Source organism: Oncorhynchus mykiss, chromosome 23 (genome assembly GCF_057628025.1).
Source record: "Oncorhynchus mykiss isolate SJ-2025 chromosome 23, ASM5762802v1, whole genome shotgun sequence".
Taxonomy (NCBI): domain Eukaryota; kingdom Metazoa; phylum Chordata; class Actinopteri; order Salmoniformes; family Salmonidae; genus Oncorhynchus; species Oncorhynchus mykiss.
This window is the reverse complement of record NC_143044.1, coordinates 45,732,677-45,754,106: the sequence shown is the minus strand read 5'-3', so window position 1 is coordinate 45,754,106 and position 21,430 is coordinate 45,732,677. Positions and strand designations below refer to the sequence as shown.

The 21,430-nt window shown below is 41.7% G+C and overlaps 1 long non-coding RNA gene across 2 annotated transcripts in view; it reads right to left on the bottom strand.

Moving 5' to 3' along the window:
* LOC149972615 (uncharacterized) overlaps positions 1-11,618 on the bottom strand; it is a 36,890-nt gene extending 25,272 nt beyond the window's left edge. Inside the window, exons 1-2 of one of the 2 annotated variants that reach the window (XR_016491219.1) lie at positions 10,898-11,618; positions 10,663-10,799 (exon numbers count right to left, since the gene is read on the bottom strand). This is a non-coding gene — a long non-coding RNA (uncharacterized LOC149972615). Of the gene's footprint in view, positions 1-10,636; positions 10,800-10,897 lie in introns of those variants that run through there. The other variant, XR_016491218.1, reaches the window with a different exon arrangement.
* Between the last annotated feature and the right edge of the window lie 9,812 nt (positions 11,619-21,430).

Sequence of the window (21,430 nt, the reverse complement as noted above, 5' to 3'; positions counted from 1 at the left end):
GTCAAATAAACTCAGAAGTGGTCATTATACTAATTAATACAAATTTTGATCCGATTGTGCAAACTGCAAACAGATCTGCAAGGAAAATATATTATTTAAATATGCTATTAGACCAAAAACAGATCTGGCTAATTAATCTATATGGGCCAAATAATTATGATCCACACTTTTTCGGAAATATATATAATATTCTATTGAGCTCACAAGCAACGCAAGAATCTATTATTATGGTGGAAGATTATAATACGGTTTTAAGTGCCTCAATGGATAGTGAAGGAAATAACTAGTGGATATATGGAGGTTGAAAAACCCTAACCTAGTGAGATATACATGGAGGAGGCTTAGTCAAGCTAGCTGTCTTCATTACTTCCGAGTCTTGTTCTTGCTGGCATCAAAAGTAAAACAAGCATTAATAGGAGAACGAATGTGATCAGACCACCATGTAACGGCCTCCATGTTGGCCTCCATGTAACGCTTTCAGAATTTCCATATGAACGGGGATATTGGAAATTTAATCAAAGCCTATTCAATGACAATTTGTTTTAACTAAGACAAAATAATTAATAATTGACTTTATTTGTACAACATAGGTACAGCAGATCCCTTATTGTATGGGACACTTTCAAATGTACTTTTAGAGGCCATTCAATACAATACACACCATTAAAACAAAAGCAGATTATGTCAAAAGAGATTAGACTAATAAAGGAAATTGTCATGACTTCTACCGAAGGTGGCTCCTCTCCGTGTTCGGGAGGTGCTCGGCGGTCGTCGCCGGCCTACTAGCCTCCACCGATCCATTTTTATTTTTCGTTTGTGTCTGTTTCCTACACCTGTGTTCTATTGAGTTCATTTCTGTGGGTTTATTAACCTCGTTGCCTGCTGTTATTTTGTGCGGGATTATTTCTGCGTTTGTTTGGTGCGTGTGCGATTCTCACGGTCGTTTAAGCCGTTGTGATTTATTTAGGAGTGGATTGTTTTTTTTCCTCCTGGTGTCACTTCGAATTTCTGTTTTGTTGGGTGCCTTCGTTGGGTTTGTTTCCTGACCAGTTTTGTTGTGTTTTGGACTTCCAAATAAATATTATACTATTCGGACCTCAGTGCTCTCCTGCTCCTGACTCTTGCACATACCTCGTCCTAGTGCGGCACCTTACAGAAATAGAGTAAGTAACAGCGCAGGTAGATGGTAATGGACACTGTACTATAGAGCTGCAAAATAGTTAAGGGGAAAAACTAAAAGAAATGGAGGTACTTATTTATGAACAATCAAGTGTAATGTGTTACAAAAATAAAGTGAATTGGATGGAAAATTGGACAAATTCCAAAAATGATTTACAGAAACTCGTTACAAATGATTGAGTTATCCATGATTCAACAAATTATATTTTGAAAGAGGAAGCAAAATATTTGAAGCATATGTTGTCTTTTCAGTCTCCTCCATTTCCACTGAATGATGTTAACTGTACGGATTTCTTTCCCAATAATAATAATGTAAAATTGACAAATTTACAGAAAGACCGGTGTGGAGGCCAACTTACAGAAGAGGAACTTTTTGAGGCAATACACTTTTTTCATTCTGGAAAAACACCAGGGCTTGACGGTATACCAGTAGAGGCATATCAGACCTTTTTTTTCTCAAAGATCAATTATTATGTTTTAATTATTCTTATACAAATGGTAGACGTTCAGGTACTCAACAAGAAGGTCTGATTTCATTACTACTAAAACAGGACCCAGGTGGTAAGTATAAATATGCAGTCCATTTAAAAAAATGGAGCCTCTATCACTTCAATATTGTGATGTGAAAATCCTAGCGAAATGCATAGCACATAGAATAAAAGAGGTTACACCAGATATTGTTCATTCTGATCAGACAGGTTCTTTACATGGACAATATATTGGAGATAATGTACGACAATTACTTGAAACAATTGAACATTGTGAAACCTTGAAGATACCAGTTCTGGTCTTCATAGCAGATTTTGAAAAGGTGTTTGACAAAGTACGTTTAGAATGTATATATAAATGCCTGGATTACCTTAATTTTGGTGAATCTCTTATATGATGGGTTAAAGTTGTGTACAGCAATCCCAGATGTAACAGAGTAAACAATGATTACTTCTCAGAAAGTATATAGCTTTTAAGAGGAGTAAAACAAGGCTGTCTGTTGTCTCCATATCTATTTATTATGGCCATTTCTATTAAAATTAGACAAGAACATCAAGGGGTTAGAAATCCATGGGATAAAAAAAAGTGTCAATGTATGCTGTTGACTCTAGTATTCTCTTAAATCCGCAATCTGGATCCCTGCACAGTCTCATTGAAGATCTTGATCACTTTTCTAGCCTCTCTGGATTAACCTCTCTAGGGTATGTGGGGACAATAGCGTCCCATCTGGCCAACATCCAGTGAAATTTAAATACAGAAATGCTCATTATAAAAATTCAGAAAACAAAACATATTTTACATAGATTAAAGATTAACTTCTTGTTAATCCAACCACAGTGTCAGATTTATAAAATGCTTTTCGGCGAAAGCATACCTAGCCCAGAACATACCTAGCCCAGAACATAGCCCAGTTAACAAATTATTACAAACAGTAACCAACCAAGCAGAAGCGTTACAAAACTCAGAAATAGAGATAAAATGAATCCCTTACCTTTGATGATCTTCATATGGTGTCACTCAGAAGACATTAATTTACTCAATAAATGTTCATTTTGTTCGATAAAGTCTCTTTATATCTAAAAAACCTCCGTTTTGTTTGTGCGTTTTCTTCAGTAATCCACAGGCTCAAACGCAGTCAAAACAGGCAGACATAAAGTCCAAATTGTATCCGTAAAGTTCATAGAAACATGTCAAACGATGTTTATATTCAAATCCTCAGGTTGTTTTTAGCCTAAATTATCTATAATATTTCAACCGGACAATAACGTCGTCAATATAAAAGGTAAACAAGAAATGGACTCTCTCGGGATTGCACATGAAAAAGCTCTGCGACACTGTAGGGTCCACTCATTCAGACTGGTCTTACTCCCTCATGTATATGAATATAAGCCTGAAACAATTTCTAAAGACTGTTGACATCCAGTGGAATGCACAGGAACTGCAAATTGATTCCTAAGTCAATGGATACTGTAATGGCATTGAATAGAAAACTACAAAACCAACAAACAAACAAAAACTTCCTGAATGGATTTTTCTCAGGTTTTCACCTGCCAAATCAGTTCTGTTATACTCACAAACACTATTTTAACAGTTTTGGAAACTTTAGAGTGTTTTCTATCCGGTTATATGCATATCATATCTTCTGGGCCCGAGTAGCAGGCTGTTTAATTTGGGCAGGCTTTTCATACAAAATTCCAAATGCTGCCCCTTACCCTAGAGAGGTTAAAACATAATTATGACAAGTGTACCATAGTACGTATTGGATCATAAGAAAATGCAGTGTTTAAACTACCAATAAAATGGGCAGATGGTGAAGTAGACATACTTGGTATTCACATCTCCAAAAATATAAATGAATATAAATATAAATTAACTTAATTTCAATGGAAAGTTAGCAAAAATAGGTAAGAGTTTGCAATCATGGAGAGGTAAATACTTGTCTATTTATGGAAAAAATTAAGTTGATTAACTCTTTGGTCCTATCACAGTTTACTTATTTACTAATGGCATTGCCTACTCCAGATGATTCATTTTTAAAATGACATAGAAAAAAATAGTTCATTTAATTTGGAATGCTAATTCAGACAAAATTAAACGCGCCTATTTATATAATGAATATGAGTTTTGGGGGCTAAAATTATTAAATATTAAAGCTTTAAACCTCTCACTAAAAGCTTCACTCATACATAAATCATACTTAAACCCAAACTGGTTCTCCAGTAGATTATTAAGAAAAGCTCATCCTTTGTTCAAAAATAGCCTTTTGCCTTCATACCGATTACAACTTCTTATTTCCGACTAATTGAAAATGACATTTTGTATTACAACAAAATTACAAGAAATATTACAACAAATGTTATGGTTAAACTCAAATACATTGATGAATAAAAAAACGTTCTTTATGGAAAAAAAATGTTTAAAAATGATATTATATTTATGAATGATATTATGAATAGAAAAGAAGTTATGTCACATGCAATTATCGAAAATATCTGGGAATATCTGCTCAATCCAAATTTACAACCAACTGATTGCAGCACTACCACAAGATATTTGTCCTCCGAAGAGGGGGGTGTTGGAGGGTTAAAAAAATACAAAATTAAAGGTTGTATTTGGCACGTGACAAAGTTTGATTTGATTTGACTGCTGGGTTTGCGGTTGAGGCGGCGGGGCTGGGGTTTAGGCTGATGGGTTGGGTGGGGTTGTGCGAGCTGGGATGGGGTGGATTTGGCTGGGTTTGGGGTTGAGGTGGCAGCGCTGGGGTTGAGACTGCTGTGCTGGTGTTGAGGCGGCTGGGATTGGGGTTGAGGCGGATGGGTTAGGGTTTAGTTTGAAGTTTTAATGTCACGTGCACAAGTACAGTGAAATGCCTTTCTTGCAAGTTCTAAACCCAACAATGCGGTAATCAATTTCAATTCCAGTACAAGTTCCAGTACAATAATTACAATGTGCAGGGATACTGGTGTGAAATAGGTAGATATGTATAGAGTTAAGGTGACAGGGATACTGGAGTGTTAGAAGTAGGTATGTATAGGTATCTAGGAGTCATCAGGCCAGGAAGTCCTGAGGCATGGTCGCAGGGCTCAGGTCCTCCGAGAGAAGAGAAAGAAAAAGAGAGAGAATTAGAGGGAACATGCTTAAATTCACACAGAACACCGGATAAGACAGGAGAAATACTCCAGACATAACAGACTTACCCTAGCCCCCCAACACATAAACTATTGTATTATAATTACTGGAGGCTGAAACAAGAGGGGTCGGGAGACACTGTGGCCCCGTCTGACTATACCCCCGGACAGGGCCAACCCAGCAGGATATAACCCCACCCACTTTGCCAAAGCACAGCCTCCACACCAGTAGAGGGATATATTCAACCACCAACTTATTACCCTTATTACCCATGGCACGAACCCGAGGGGGGCGCCAACCCGGACAGGAAGATCATGTCAGAGACTCAACCCCCTCAAGTGATGCACCCCTTCTAGGGATAGCATGGAAGAGCACCAATAAGCCAGGGACTCAGCCCCTGTAATAGTTAACAGAAAGCCAGTGTAGAGAAGCTAGCACTGGATTAATATTATCAAATATTTGGGTTCTAGTCAAGATTCTAGCAGGATGTTTAGCACTAACCAAAGATTATTTAGCGCTTCACTACGGTTGTCTATTCTAGTGACAGAAGAATGGATACATTTTTCTTCATAATTTTTGGACAGAAAGTTTCTGATTTTTCCAATGTTCCGTAGATGGAAAAAAAGAGAAATCAGGGTCCAGAGTAAAGCCAAGGTCCTTTACAGTTTTATTTGAGATGACTGTGCAACCATTAACATTAATTGTCAGATCCAATGGAAGATCTCTTTGTTTTTTGGGACCTAGAACTAGCATCTCTGTTTTGTCCGAGTTTAAAAGTTAAACATTTGCCACCATCCACTTTCTTATGTCTAAAACACAGGTTTCCAGGGAGGGCAATTTTGTGGCTTCACCATGTCTCATCGAAATGTACAGCTGTCTATCGTCCGCATAGCAGTGAAAGTTAACATTATGTTTCTGAATGACATCACCAAGAGTTAAAATATATAGTGAAAACAATAGAGGTCCTAAAACGGAACCTTGAGGAACACCGAAATGTACAGTTCATTTGTCAGAGGCCAAACCTTCCACAGAGACAAACTGATATCTTAACGACAGATAAAATCTAAACCAGGCCAGAACTTGTCCATGTAGACCAATTTGGGTTTCCAATCTCTCCAAAAGAATGTGGTGATCGATGGTATCAAAAGCAGCACTAAGGCTTCTGCATTGCTTGCTTTTTGGGGTTTAGGCTGGGTTTCTGTACAGTAATTTTTGACATCAGCTGATGTAAGAAGGGCTCTATAAATACATTTGATTGATTGATAAGGTCTAGGAGCACGAGGATAGATGCAGAGCCTCGGTCTGACGTCATTAAAAGGTAATTTGCCACCTTCACGAGAGCAGTCTCAGTGCTATGGTGGGGTCTAAAATCAGACTGAAGCGTTTCGTATACATTGTTAGTCTTCAGGAAGGCAGTGAGTTGCTGCGCAACAGCTTTTTCAAAAATGTTTGTGAGGAATGGGAGATTTGATGTAGGCTGATATTTTTTTATATATTCTGGGTCAAGGTTTGGCTTTTTCAAGAGAAGCTTTATTACTGCTACTTTTAGTGAGTTTGGTACACATGCGGTGGATAGGAAGACATTTATTATGTTCAACATAGGAGGGCCAAGCACAGGAAGCAGCTCTTTCAGTAGTTTAGTTGGAATAGGGTCCAGTATGCAGCTTGAAGTTTTAGAGGCCATGACTATTTTCATCAAGGTGTCAAGAGATTTAGTATTAAACAACTTGAGTGTCTCCCTTGATCCTAGGTCCTGGAAGTGTTGTGCAGACTCAGGTCAACTGAGCTTTGGAGAAATACGCAGATTTAAAGAGGAGTCTGTAATTTTCTTTCTAAAGATCATGATATTTTCATCAAAGAAGTTCATGAATTTATCACTGCTGAAGTGAAAGTCATCCTCTCTTGGGGAATGCTACTTTTTAGTTAGTTTTGCGACAGTATCAAAAATACATTTTGGATTGTTCTTATTCTCCTTAATGAAGTTGGAAAAATAGAATGATCGAGCAGCAGTGAGGACTCTTCGATACTGCACAGTACTGAATTTCCAAGCTAATCTGAAGATTTCCAGTTTGGCGTAGCGTCATTTCCGTCCCAATTTTCTGGAAGCTTGCTTCAGGGCTCTGATATTTTCTGTATACCAGGGAGCTAGTTTCTTATGACAAATGTTTTTTGTTTTTAGGAGTGCTACTGCATCTAGGGTATTACGCAAGGTTAAATTGTCACACCCTGACCTTAGAGATCCTTTTTATGTCTCTATTTTGGTTTGGTCAGGGTGTGAGTTGGGGTGGGCATTCTATGTTTTGTGTTCTATGTTTTCTATTTTCTGTTTTGTGTCTGCACCAGACAGAACTGTTTTGTTTGTGCAGCTTTGTTATTTTTTGTTCTAGTGTTCAGTTTTATTAAAAATCATGAACACATACCACGCTGCAACCTTGGTCCTCGTCTTCAAACAGCCGTTACATAAATGAAGTTCCTCTGTTAGGTGGTTAACCGATTGTTGTACTCTGACTTTCTAGGTTAAATGGAGGGAGTCTGGAAGGGTATCTAGGAATCTTTGAAACTCAGACTTCTCCCCCGTGTTGGTCATGTGGAGTGTTTTCATCCTGGCTCTACGGAGCTCCGGAGCTGGGTCTCTAACATAGTGGTGTCCTCCCTGCTGTGTGTCCGTGTGGGGGCGGGGTCTGGCTGATGCAGGCCAGGTGAGTGGGAGGCAGCAGTTCCAGTCTCCAGTGCAGCAGGGCTCGAGCCCGGGACAAACTGGCCAATGCAGCCGGGGACAGGGGAGGGTTGGTATGCTCCAGCTCTCACGGGGAGGAAGCGGGGGCACCTGCTCTGCCTTCATTTCCACTGCCCCAGCCAGCATGAGATGGGTATCTGTCTCCCCCTTCAGCAACAGCTAGAGGCCTCCCCTCACATGGCGCCTACTGTGCTCAAAGTGTACATCCCCTCCCTGGGCTCCTAGGCCCCTCCTCATTTCCATCATTGGCCCTGGCGACGTGCCCTCCTGTGGGAGCTAGGACACTGGGACCTGGCCTGGATGTCATCTGATTCAAGGACCCAGGATGGATGACTAAAGCCCATTACTAATAGCTATAGCCCCATGGACAGTCAAAGAATAAGCTATATACATTCCATTCCCACTGCTGTACAGATTGCCTGTACTGTGTATAGCAGTGTGCTAATTTAAGTCATTCCTCACATGTGAGTAAGCTCTGAGTTATGGGGCTGTGTTTAGTTGGCCTGATCTGATGATCTGATGGGACGCAGGTGGCCTAGTGGTTAGAGCATTGGGCCAGTAACAGAATGGTTACTGCTGCCTGGCTCAAATCCCAGAGCTGACAAGGTAAAAATCTGTCGTTCTGCCCCTGAACAAAGCAGTTAACCCACTGTTCCCTGGTAGGCCGTCATTGTAAATAAGAATTTGTTCTTAACTGACTTGCCTAGTTAAATAAATAAAATGAGTGTTAGACTTTGAGGGCCGCCTCAGCTGAATTAAATATGTGTATTGGGACACACTGGGAAGAGGGAGGCCCTGAGTTGGTGAGGAGTAATTGGCATAGATTTATGATTAACCAGAAACCTGATGATGATGAATATCATCAAATATATTTGCAATCCTTTTTGTGGGTGACAATAGAAACTAATATGAATACTAAATTTTCCAGGATATTTTAAGAGATTCTTCCTACAATGGCATATGTTGCTCATACATTGTAGACCAGAAGTGTCAAACTCATTCCATGGAGGGCCTAATGTCTGCTGGTATTTTGGTTTCTCATTCAAATAAGCCTTAGACAACCAGGTGAGGGAGTTCCTTACTAAGCCCTAGACAACCAGGTGAGGGGAGTTTCTTACTAAGCCCTAGACAACCAGGTGAGGGGAGTTCCTTACTAAGCCATAGACAACCAGGTGAGGGGAGTTTCTTACTAACCAGTGATCTTAATTCATCAATCAAGAACAAGGTAGGTGCGAAAACGCGCAGACACTCGGCCCTCAGTGGAATGCATTTCACATGTGCTGTAGATTGTAACACTAATAGTTCACAACTCTATGATGTAATCAATCTAGTCGGTCAATCATATTTTATAATACGATGCATTGAGTTTTGTGGTCTGTGTGTTCACTGTGTGTGTGTAAATGTGTGTGTTCACTGTGTGTAAATGTAAGTTTACTGTGCGTGTGTGCGTATCTGTGTGTGTGTGTAGCCTGTAGACTGCAGCAGTTGGACCAGCACAGTCAGTCCAGTGCCCAGCAGTTGGACCAGCACAGTCAGTTCGGTGCCCAGAAGTTTGCGGAGCTGCTTGCCAGACAGACGCCGTTGATGCAGGAACTTCATCTCACTGAGGAGATGCAGAACCTACGCATACAGGTGCAGTAAGAACCATGGTTGTCATCTATACTACACTATATAGCAGGCTCAGTCACAGGTAGTAGGCCCTTTGCTTAACCCCTGAGAGAGAACAGCTGGTTGACAGGGTAGCACATCACACTAAGCTAGGCTCTCCACAGATGCTCTTCCAGATTGCTGCTAAAGGCGTGACAGAGAGGGAGAGACACAGAGGCTGACAGTCTTAAGAGCTTACGGAGATAGAGGAGAGCCCTGTCGAGTGCCTCTGCTCTCAGCTCCTTTAATGCTGCCAGGCTATTGTTTTTATAAGCGTTAGCACTTCTGGATTTCCCTCTGAGCATTACTCTAAGAACCACCAATTTGTTGCTGAACAGAACTGCACATTCATTCCAGAACCCAGACTAGCTGGCCATTGGAATCCAGGATAGCTCGATTCAAGTCAATCTTAGCTAAGGGCGAAAACCTGAATCAACACAGGCAGAGGCTCCAGTCATGTGTAAAGACTAGCAATGTGTAGAGACTCTAGTAATGTGTGGAAACTCAAGTAATGTGTAGATTTATCCAGAGCAACATAGGGTTAAGTACCTCGCTTAAGGTCACATCGACAGATGTTTCACCTAGAAGTTTCAGGATTCACACCGGTGACCTTTTGGTTATTTACCCAACACTCGTAACCAGTAGGCTACCTATGTAGAGACTAGTAATGTGTAGAAACTATAGTAATGTGTAGTCTCTGATAATGTGTAGAGACTCGAGTAATGTGTAGACTCCAGTAATGTGTAGAGAATCCAGTAATGTGCAGGGAGACTGGTAATATGTAGAGACTAGTAATGTGTTGATTAGTAATGTGTAGAGACTAATATGTAGACTTTAGTATGTGGAAACTCTAGTATTGGGTAGATACCGTATGTAATGTGTAGAGACTAATAATGCGAGAGACTCTAGTTCTGCGTAGACTATAGTAATGTGTAGAGACTAATAATGTGTAGAGACTAGTAATGCGTAGAGACTCAAGTACTGTGTAGACTTTAGTAATGTGTAGAGACTAGTAGCGTGTAGAGATTCTAGTACTGTGTTGACTTTAGTAATGTGTCAGAACTCTTGTAGTGTGTAGATATGTAATGTGTAGAGACTCCAGTACTGCATAGACTCTAGTAATGTGTAGAGACTCTAATAATGTGTAGACTCTAGTAATGTCTAGAGACATTGTGATGTGAAGACTAGTAATGTGCGGACTCTAGCAATGTGGAGACTCTAGTAATGCGTAGAGACTCTGGTAATGTGAAGACAAGTAATGTGTGGATTCTAGCAATATGGTCATGGGTGCACCTCAGCTACACTCAAGGTCCTAAACGATATCATAACCGCCATCGATAGAGGCATTACCCTGCAGCCGTATTCATCGACCTGGCTAAGGCTTTCGACTCTGTCAATCACAACATGTCACGATTCTTCAAAGTCGAACCCAGAAGCAGACCAGGACAAGGAGAGTAGGAAAAAGGTGAGTATTTATTTACAAGTGAATGGGTAGATATATCCAGGTGGTGTAGCGGGTAGCGGTGATGAGTTGATGGGAGTAAATAGGTGGATCCAATGGGGAAGCGGAATCTTCTGACGACCAGGCGGGAATGGGGTAAATGATCCGGGTGAGTAACTGAAGACAGAACAAACAGAGGTAAGTTCAAGGCAATACGTAACAAACAACAAAACAACTTCTATCCAACTTGAGGCTGATACTCTGGCACAACATACTGTTCATGGCTAACGATCCGGCAGGGAATGGATGTCAGGTCCGGGCTTATGAAGAGGAGAGATGATGATGATCAGGACCAGGTGTGCAGATAGCTGATGGGATACAGGTGCGGGTAATCAGAAACCCCAACTGGCTACATTGCCCGGCAACCAGACAGGGTGCGTTCCAGGACGCCGGAAAAACTCTCCAGGACAGAACATAGGCAAAAAACAGACTCAGGAAACGGGATTCGTGACACAACATTCTTATTGGCAGACTCAACAGCCATGGTTTCGCAAATTATTGCCTCGCTTGGTTCACCAACTACTTCTCCGATAGAGTTCAGTGTGTCAAATCGGAGGGCCTGTTTTCCGGACCTCTGGAAATTTCTATGGGGGTGCCACAGGGTTCAATTCTCGGGCCGACTCTCTTCTCTGTATACATCAACGATGTCGCTCTCGTTGCTGGTGATTCTCTAATCTACCTCGACGCAGACGACACCATTCTGTATACCTCTGGCCCTTCTTTTGACACTGTGTTAACTAACCTCCAGATGAACTTCAATGCCATACAACTCTCCTTCCGTGGCCTCCAACTGCTCTTAAATACAAGTAAAACTAAATGCATGCTCTTCAACTGTTCACTGCCCGCACCTCTCCGCCCGTCCAGCAGAAATCTGGACGGTTCTGATTTAGAATATGTGGACAACTACAAATACCTAGGTGTCTGGTTAGACTGTAAACTCTCCTTCCATCCAAAAATGTATCTAGAATCGGCTTACCACCCCCCCTCCCCCCACCCCCCCAAGGTGCGGACTCCGACCGCACAACCTAAACCTATAGGGGAGGGTCTGGGTGGGCATCTGTCCGCTGTGGCGGCTCTGGCGCTGGGCATGGACCCCACTCCACCATTGTCTTTGTCCACCTCCTTAGTGTCCTTTGCGTGGCGACCCTCGCCGCTGACCTTGGCCTAGGAACCCTAACAAAGGGCCCCACTGGACTGAGGAGCGCCTCTGGACTGAGGGGTGCCTCATGACTGAGGAAGCTCATGACTGAGAGGTAGCTTAGGACTGAGGGGTAGCTTAGGACTGAGGGGTAGCTCAGGACTGAGGGGTAGCTCAGAACTGAGGGGTAGCTCAGGACTGAGGGGTAGCTCAGGACCGAGGGGTAGCTCAGGACCGAGGGGTAGCTCAGGACCGAGGGGTAGCTCAGGACCGAGGGATAGCTCATGACCGAGGGGTTGCTCATGACCAAGGGGTTGCTCATGACCGAGGGGTAGCTTAGGACTGAGGGGTAGCTTAGGACTGAGGGGTAGCTCAGGACTGAGGGGTAGCTCAGGACTGAGGGGTAGCTCTGAACTGATGGGTAGCTCAGGACCGAGGGGTAGCTCAGGACTGAGGGGTAGCTCAGGACTGAGGGGTAGCTCATGACTGAGGGGTTGCTCATGACCAAGGGGTAGCTCAGGACCGAGAGGTAGCGGAAGAGGAAATCAAGAGGAAATCATGTGCAATATGCTTCCGCTGGCCAATCAGAATGCTCAGAGGACTGAGTCTGCAGTAACGCAGCAGACATAAAATAAATCCATGACAAAATTGATACTGATATTTCAAAACCCTTAAAGCTATGACTAAAGACTGTCAACGAATACAGCAAAGAGCTGCTGTTTTTATGACTGAGTTCATGTTTAAGTTATTTCTCAGCTCTGTCAACACTTTGTATTCAACACTTTTATAAGCCATAAAATGTGTGTTCTTCCTATTTCCACTCAGCGCTACAACATGCAGTGCAGCAGTAATGAATGAGTAGGAAAGTGTATTGATAGGCTTGCGTTGTTATTAGTGGCGTGGGTCTTTATTTATATTGAGGAATATTTCACTTTCTCTGTTCATAGGTGTAACAACATGAATTTGTGCATGAGGCAGAAATAATGTGGTGCGACTAGAGTTTCACCATCATCTGGAAGAAGGTGTCCCTTTTTGGTCAGTATCAGTGGAGGGAAGGGAGAGCGGAGGGATGTTGAGAGACGGACCCTCAGTCTGCTGCTCTCTCCCTCCGCTGAGACTGACCATCAGATGCAGGCACCATCAGCCCAGTAAAATAAACAGTAGATATGTTCAATGTATGCTCACTCAGATGTGCACTTTACAATTCATACTTGTTCATAATACACTACCCGGCGCAAGATAAAATAAGTTGTATACAATACAAACAGTACCAGCAAAGGTGTAAATAGATTATGTGTAGACCCTGCAGTTAGTAAGGATAGGACTCACAGAGTCGAGGATATCACACAACTCACCGCATGGTGGGCGGTAGCACACTTCTCCTGACCTTTGACCCTGAACATTGCCAACGGCACTAAAATGCTTCATCTAGTGGAACTAAACATCTTGGTAGGGCAAACATTTGGGTTTCCTAGGTAGAGTTTATACATATCCTTCACACACATAGCTACATTTTTCCATCTGCTAGTTCTAAATGTAATCATTCTAAGGGCTATATTCAATCTGTAGAGCTGAAAATCCGAGCTGTAAAGCGATTTAAATTTAATGGCAATGTTCCCGCATTTGCAGGGACTGCATTCACGGTAAATGCTGCGTATGTCAGCTCAATCGGAAATGACCTTTACATTTTAATCGCGCTACTGCCTCGATCTTCAGCACTAAGAATTTAATCTAGGCCTAAGTGTTGTGACCGAGTGCCACTGCTGAGGTCAAACCTTCCTGTTGAACTGAGCTGTCTGAGTGCTCCAGTAGCAGGTAAGACCTCATCAGTCATTCAGCTGAGGTTGTGTCTCCTGGCAGCCTCTCCTTGCAGCCTCTCCTGGCCTTGTCATTGTCACACAGTGACACTTAATTATTACAATTTTATAAAACAAAATTAAGCATGGACTGCATGAGGGGACTGTGTTTTCAAGTAATTATCTTCCTTACATTGTTTTTTTAAGCAGGATAAATTTTCAGTTCTCTTATCATATAAAAAGGAGCATGAATGTGCTGCCATGGGTTCAAAGCAGATGTTTGGATAGAATCAAAAAAGCATATGATCGTTTTGGCCGGTACTGCCAATGGCCAATTGCCCTTGGGTAGAGTGCACTGTAATGTCAAAAAGGACCTCTGTAATGCCAAATAGCTTCCCCTTTGAAATCCTCTTCGCTCTTCTCTAACATGTCCTTATAAAAACAGACTGCTCCTTTTTTACAAGTGCATATTCATATAAGTAATATCATATGGATAAAATGGAAGTAAGTACTGTATGTCACACAGTCCGGTCAAGCGAAATGTGAAGTCTTCTTTGTCTGAAGCAGTGCAACAGTAATCTCTCGTGGACAGACGCACGTAACATGGGATGGTATCGTACCGTATGTCAACAGACTGTGGAGATATTTTCATCAATGATCATTTGGATGATTTGGATGCTCGCATATTTAGAATTTTGAAAGGAGAGAGGACATTTAGCCCATGCTTTGCCTGACAGTGTCCGTTTAGGGGGGTGGAGACAGATCTGGATTTAATCTGTATCGTGGAAGTATCGGGGAAGAGCGATTGAGATGACATATGCAGCATTTACTATGAATGTCATTTCTGCGAACACAGTTACATTGTGTTTACATTTCAATCAAGCTCTAACATGGATCTTCCGCGATACTTCTACAATGCAGATTGAATCCAGCCCTTAGCTAGCCCCATTAGTATATATTTTCTCTTACATCTCCCCCAGAACCTAATCAAGCATCTGAAACAATTATGCAATATTTTAGTTCTTTGTGTGACTTTGACAAATAATGGAGGAAAGAAATGTGCAGAGAAAACATAATAGTAAAGCCGAAAAGGAGAGAGAGGCCGTGCTGTAACTCCCCCTGCCTCCCCATTGTTCACAATCACAACATCATGACAGCCCAAAAAATGATAATAAACAAACTCAACCATGTTACATTTAAAATCACATTGTAAGCCATAAAAGCCTATATTAATCAAGGTTTTCATATATGGTGTTTTTTTTCTTCAGTCATAACACACAGACAAGCAAAAACAAAAAAGGAATGCATCTTGAAAGACAAATATAATACTGAACCAAGCAGATTGAAAGACAAAGAGATAACTGAACCAAACAGAAAAACAGAAGAAAAGAAAAACTGAACCAAGCAGACTGAAAGACAAATAGGAAACTGAACCAAGCTGAAAGACAAAGAGAGAACTGAACCAAACAGACTGAAATACATACAGAACCTATCCAAACAGACTGAAAGACCAAGAGAAAACTGAACCAAGCAGAAAAACAGAAGAAAATAAAAACTGAACCAAGCATACTGAAAGACAAAGAGAACTGAACCAAGCAGACTGAAAGACAAAGATCTGAACCAAAACTTTCTCAGACCAGAGGTTAGGGGTTAGTGATCACAGTTGTTCAGTTTGCAGTTTCTCTCCACATTATTCTTCTGTTCTATATTATTAGCCATATCAATAAAGCAATAGGCCAACAGCCAGTCATGAACAATGAACTGTTAAGACAAATAATATGTACAGTGGCCAGTCATGAACAATGAACTGTTAAGACAAATAATATGTACAGTGGCCAGTCATGAACAATGAACTGTTAAGACAAATAATATGTACAGTGGCCAGTCATGAACAATGAACTGTTAAGACAAATAATATGTACAGTGGCAAGTCATGAACAATTAACTGTTAAGACAAATAATATGTACAGTGGCTTGTGAAAGTATTCACCGCTCCTTGGCATTTGTTCTATTTTGTTGCCGACCACAACCTTGAATTGAAATAGACTTTTAGGTGGGGTTGTATCATTTGATTTACACAACATGCCTACCACTTTGAAGATGCAAAATATTTTGAATGTGAAACAAATAAGAAATAAGACCAAAAAAAAGGGTGAGGGAACAGACTCCTAAGCCAAAAAGGACACTGACATCGGGAGGACTCTCAGAGAGGTGCGCCGGAGTAGTGCGTCACCTAGCAGCTGAAGGCCTACGCAGAGAATCCTCGGAGGTCATCCCCACGTAATTACATCATTATATTCTGACCCATAAGAGCGGCAGTTTGGGGCAAGGCTAGGGTTAGAATAGCATAGCTGACAAATTCACCCAAATGTATATTTCTCTTGTGTACTTTCTTTTTTTCTCTCTCTTTGAAATCCCCATTTTGGGTAACATGCGCCATAGTGTGTTGGCCCATTATACTAAGTTCTAATCAATAGCCTATAATGTGTTTTGTCTATGTGTGTCTTTTATCATCATTTTAGCTTTTTAATAAATAAATATTAAACTAAGATTGGTGTGGTACGAACTCATTGGTGAGACCCGGGTCCGTGCAGATTCACGGATTATACGACGTTCAGAATGAGACTAGAGGAAACTGATTAATTAGCGGCTGTTGTAAAATCAATATTCTGATATTCTTTGAGTTAATTTGGGAAATAGAAACTCAATAAAAACTAGTTTTCCCATGGTGCCCCAGGTTAATGAGTTAATAATTGCTTGATTCAGTCAATCGCGCATTTAGAAACTTTAATAATTCGATGAACAACAGTTGTCACATTAACTAATACAACGTCACGACAGGGAGGACCTGATCCTAGATCAGCAGTCCTACTCTGATACATTTTATGAATACAGGCCCTAATCACTAAGAACTCACTAAGACTGAACTTTAAAAGGCTAAAAGACTGAACCAAGTTACTGGGAGTTTGTATACTACATGTAATCCCAGAAATCTGAGAATTAATAAACTAAATAACAAAGGAAGCAAACTCCTGGCAATCACGCTTATTGAGCTTATCAAGATGTACAACCGGCTGGATGGAGATCAGCAGCACAGAGAAACAGTGGTACATCCACAGAAGAATTATAGATGGTTTTGAAAATAATGCTGGAGGGATAACCAAGGATTACCAAGGAAAAACCTGGGAAGGAACGTTACCATGCACACCAGATGGAATATTCATCCCCTCATTAAACCAAAAGAGAGAAACTAGTTTAATGCAGTTTCATCACCTAAGGCCAGAAGAAACTGTTATGTTGGAGCTGTCTGAACACCATAAGGCTATTGAGATTCATATCAGCTCAATAGAGACCGTTCAGGGTACGAGCTGTAGTGTGCGCGTGTGTGTGTGTGTGTGTGTGTGTGTGTGTGTGTGTGTGTGTGTGTGTGTGTGTGTGTGTGTGTGTGTGTGTGTGTGTGTGTGTGTGTGTGTGTGTGTGTGTGTAGGGAGGGGCTGGGACTGTAGCAAAGCAGCTCGGGTGCAGGCAGGGATGAGATTAATCCACACAGAGCCAGTTGGGCTCCCCCCCTGTTTCAGAGCCACAGGCAGATAGGCAGGCCTGGAGGGGAGGAACAGACCTCGTTCGGACAGCCATGTGGCGAGGCTGCTGCTCCCAGGACTGACTGGTGCCCTTGGCAGGCTTGCCTGGGCAGGGACAGTGAGAGCGAGCCTGTGGCTCCACCAGCCCAGTTACCGAGCAGGGCACAGGGAACAAACACACAGCTCCACCAGCCCAGCCTGCTCTATCCTTTCCCAGCCTGCTCCAGCCATGCTCTATACTTCTCCAGCCTTCTCCAGCCTGTTCTATCCTTTCCCACCCTGCTCCAGCCATGCTCTACACTTCTCCATCCTGCTCTATCCTTTTCCAACTGCTCTAGCCTGCTCCAGCCTGCCCCATCCTGCTCTAGCCTGCTCTAGTCTGCTCCAGCCTGCCCCATCCTGCTCTATCTAGCCTGCTCTAGCCTGCTACAGACTTCTCCAGCCTGCTCTATCCTGCTCTACAAACAAATACATACACATAAACAGACAAATAAACATAATAGGCTAAAATGTTTATATATACAAACACATTTACACAGTGCATTCAGAATGTATTCAGAACCCTTGACTTTTTCCACATTTTGTTACATTACAGCCTTATTCGAAATATATATTTTTTAATCCTCAGCAATCTACACACAATACCCCATATTGACAAAGCAAAAACAGGCTTTTAGAAATGTTTGCATATTTATAAAACATTTAAAAAAACAGTACCTTATTAACATAAGCATTCAGACCCTTTGCTATGAGACTCAATATTGAGCTAAGGTGCATCCTGTTTCCATTGATTATCATTGATATGTTTCTACAACTAGATTGGAGTCCACCTGTGGTAAATTCAATTGATTGGATGTGATTTGGAAAGGCACACACCTGTCTATATAAGGTCCCACAGTTGACAGTGCATGTCATAGAAAAAAACAAGCCATGAGCTCGAAGGAATTGTCTGTAGAGCTCCGAGACATGATTGTGTCGAGGCACAGATCTGGGGAAGGGTACCAAAACAGTTATGCAGAGTTTGCCTAAAGGCCCCTAAAGACTCTCAGACCTTGAGAAACAAAATTCTCTGGTCTGATGAAACCAAGATTGAACTATTTGGCCTGAATGCCAAGTGTCACGTCTGGAGGAAACCTGGCACAATCCCTCTGGTGAAGCATGGTGGTGGCAGCATCCTGCTGTGGGGATGTTTTTCAGCGGCATGGACTGGGAGACTAGTCAGGATTGAGGCAAAGATGAACAGAGCAAAGTACAGAGAGATACTTGATGAAAATCTGTTCCAGAGTGATCAGTAACTCAGAATGGGGGGCGAAGGTTCACCTTCCAAAAGAACAACGACCCTAAACCCACAGCCAATACAATGCAGGAGTGGCTTCGGGACAAGTCTCTGAATGTCCTTGAGTGACCCAGCCAGAGCTCGGACATGAACCCGATCGAACATCTCTGGGAAGACCTGAAAATAGCTGTGCAACAACACTCCCCATCCAACCTGGCAGAGCTTGAGAGAATGTGTAAAGAAGTAAAGGATACACTCTCCAAATAAAGGTGTGCCAAGCTTGTAGCGTCATACCCAAACATGTGCTTCAACAAAGTACTGGGTCTGAATACTTATGCAAATGTGATATTTCATTATTTAAAAAAAAAATCAATTTTAGAATAAGGTTGTAACATAACAAAATGTGGAACAAGTCATGTGGCCTGAAAACTTTCAGAATGCACTGAATATGAGGAAACCAAACCATTTCATATTTTTACTACCAGTATTCATTTTTGTTATTAAATGATTTGGTTATATGTTCCCAATCTTTTAACCATCTATTTTTTAAACCTTCTAAGAAAAACATGCATTTAAAACTTTGAAAAGATGTCACTGAGTTATAAATTAAATAATTTAAAGGTAAGCTAAACCTGAAGGAGAGAATTTGGCAAAACAAAATTATTATCAAAAATCCTTTCATACAAAGATGGCAAATAAAACATATTTTACACATGAACAAAATAAAAAAACTATCTAAGTGTTTATTTCAAATTGTTTTCTGCTATTCTCTTCCCTCTTTACAATCCCAGCTACTTTGCATCTCTGGAACTGACTGGTAGTGTGTTCTGTTATTTTTACGCCACCTTCTTCCAACCTCCCCCATCTGCCACCATCTGCCTCTATTTAGCACATACTTTTTTTGCAATCACACACTCTGAAAAATAACCAACACTCAAATAATCCCCTGGCACAGAGGATGGCCTTAGCAAAACAACATTTACCGCCAAATTGTCCTCCATACTTTTTCAAGTGGGATCTATGCCCCCCTCTCCGCCCCCAACCCTCTATCCCCTGTCTTTCACCCCCCCACCCCACCCACAGTCCTCACTCCTACGCACACCATAAATATGAATGTATTGTAATGTTTTTCAAATGTATAACTGCCTTAACTTTGCTGGACCCCAGGGAGACTAGCTGCTGCCTTTGCAGCAGCTAATGGAGATTCATAATAAATACAAATGTATTGTAGCCACTGCCCTGTAAAGGACAACTGTTTCTAACTCTTGGATGGAGACAGTAAGACCTGAGAATATAACATTGGTCATGTGAAAGCATTGGTTAGATATATTTTTTTTAATGTAATCTTCTACAGGTTTTTTTTACATTCAAAAAGGACAGAAAAATACTTGTTTTGTAGTGGACATCCACTTTACTGTTAATCACCAGAATATAGCAGCTCATTACTGAACATTACAGGGACTACATAAAGCTAGAATCCGCAGAGCTAGAATCCTCTATTTTGGTGAAAAGCTGAGGGATGGGCCTGGAAACGGTGTTTGAGATAACTACATTCCTCGATTTCAACCTAAAACTTCACACATCTACTTGTTTGTCAGCCTGGTTCCAGAGAGAGTCTCCGATAGAGCATGTGTGGGGTTTACATTATCCTCACTGAGCGGCAGTGAGTCCCAATGGCATCATTAGCTATAGGACTCTGCCATGAGGATGACGTAAACCTGCTGCCATAGCTGCATGTATTATTTGACAGATGAATCTCAAAACAATGGCCATAAATAGGCTCCTGTATGTCTACAGACTCTGGTTGTTGTAGTCGGTGTATGATGTTCAGTTCTACATCTAAGTGAGCTGGATAACGATGTAGACCGTGCTTGGGTGATTTTTGTACTGTGTCAGGGGCTTGAAGGGGTGAATATACCGGACAGGTAATGTGTGTTTAGAGGGTCAGTACTGTACCTCTGGAGCACCACAGAAAGTCTTCATAGTAGCAGCATCTGTGATTCCTTGCATGGCCCAAAGTCTGCAATCTTGACATTTTTGTCTAGCGTTAGGTTCTCTAGCTGCAGGAGGAAGGGAGAGAGAACTACTTTTTTACCTTGCTGCACTCAGCAAAAATCACACTGAAAGCACTGAAGGCAAAGCCTGAAGTGGGACAGAACAATGAAACAAGGTCAGACAAGCCCTGCAGTGCAACACAGTTAGAAAAACAGGCTTCTAAAGGATGTACTGTAAACTCACCGCCTCTGACACAATCCGGAACGCTGAGCTGCACAAGAGAAGGCAGTCTGTGATTCCGCTCTATGTCCCTCAAGTTTTTTTAATCATTTCAAGAACACAGGAGAATCAATGTGCTGTGGAGACAATTCACTCTACGTTGTGAGGGAAGTTGAATATTCAGACCAGAGCAACATTTATTTAAAAGGAGAAAAGCGAACAAGTCTCCTTCTTGTCCACAGTTCCTAGCAGATGAAGGGAAAGAAACCTCAAGCTCGTCAACCAGTTAACCTTTTAATTGTAATGGCAAATGCTTAATTTTTCATGTCATCTTTCACAGCTGAGAGAGTTTTGATGTTTTCTAAAAAGCCCCTCACTTCCAAAACTGAAAACTCTGGAGCTTTTAATTACTGATAGTATATTCCCCAAATCCCACTCGCATAGGATAAAGGGCCACGTTATGGGGGAAACATCAACCTCCCAAATATCTGATTGCTTCCCCCATTCTTTTGTTTACCTTGAGATCCCATTACACAATCTCAGGTAGTCCAGACTATTTCAGCACTGTAGGAACTCATGCGGGCCTCAGAGAACACCTGCTCTCTCGACAAATGGAAAAACAGCTGCAGAACAAGCAGCAGGGACAGGATTGCAATAATTACTGATTTATTGAAGGAAATTAACACAACACAAACTGCCTCCCATCGCCATATTGAGATAATAGATGGTGAGGCCCTTGGAGG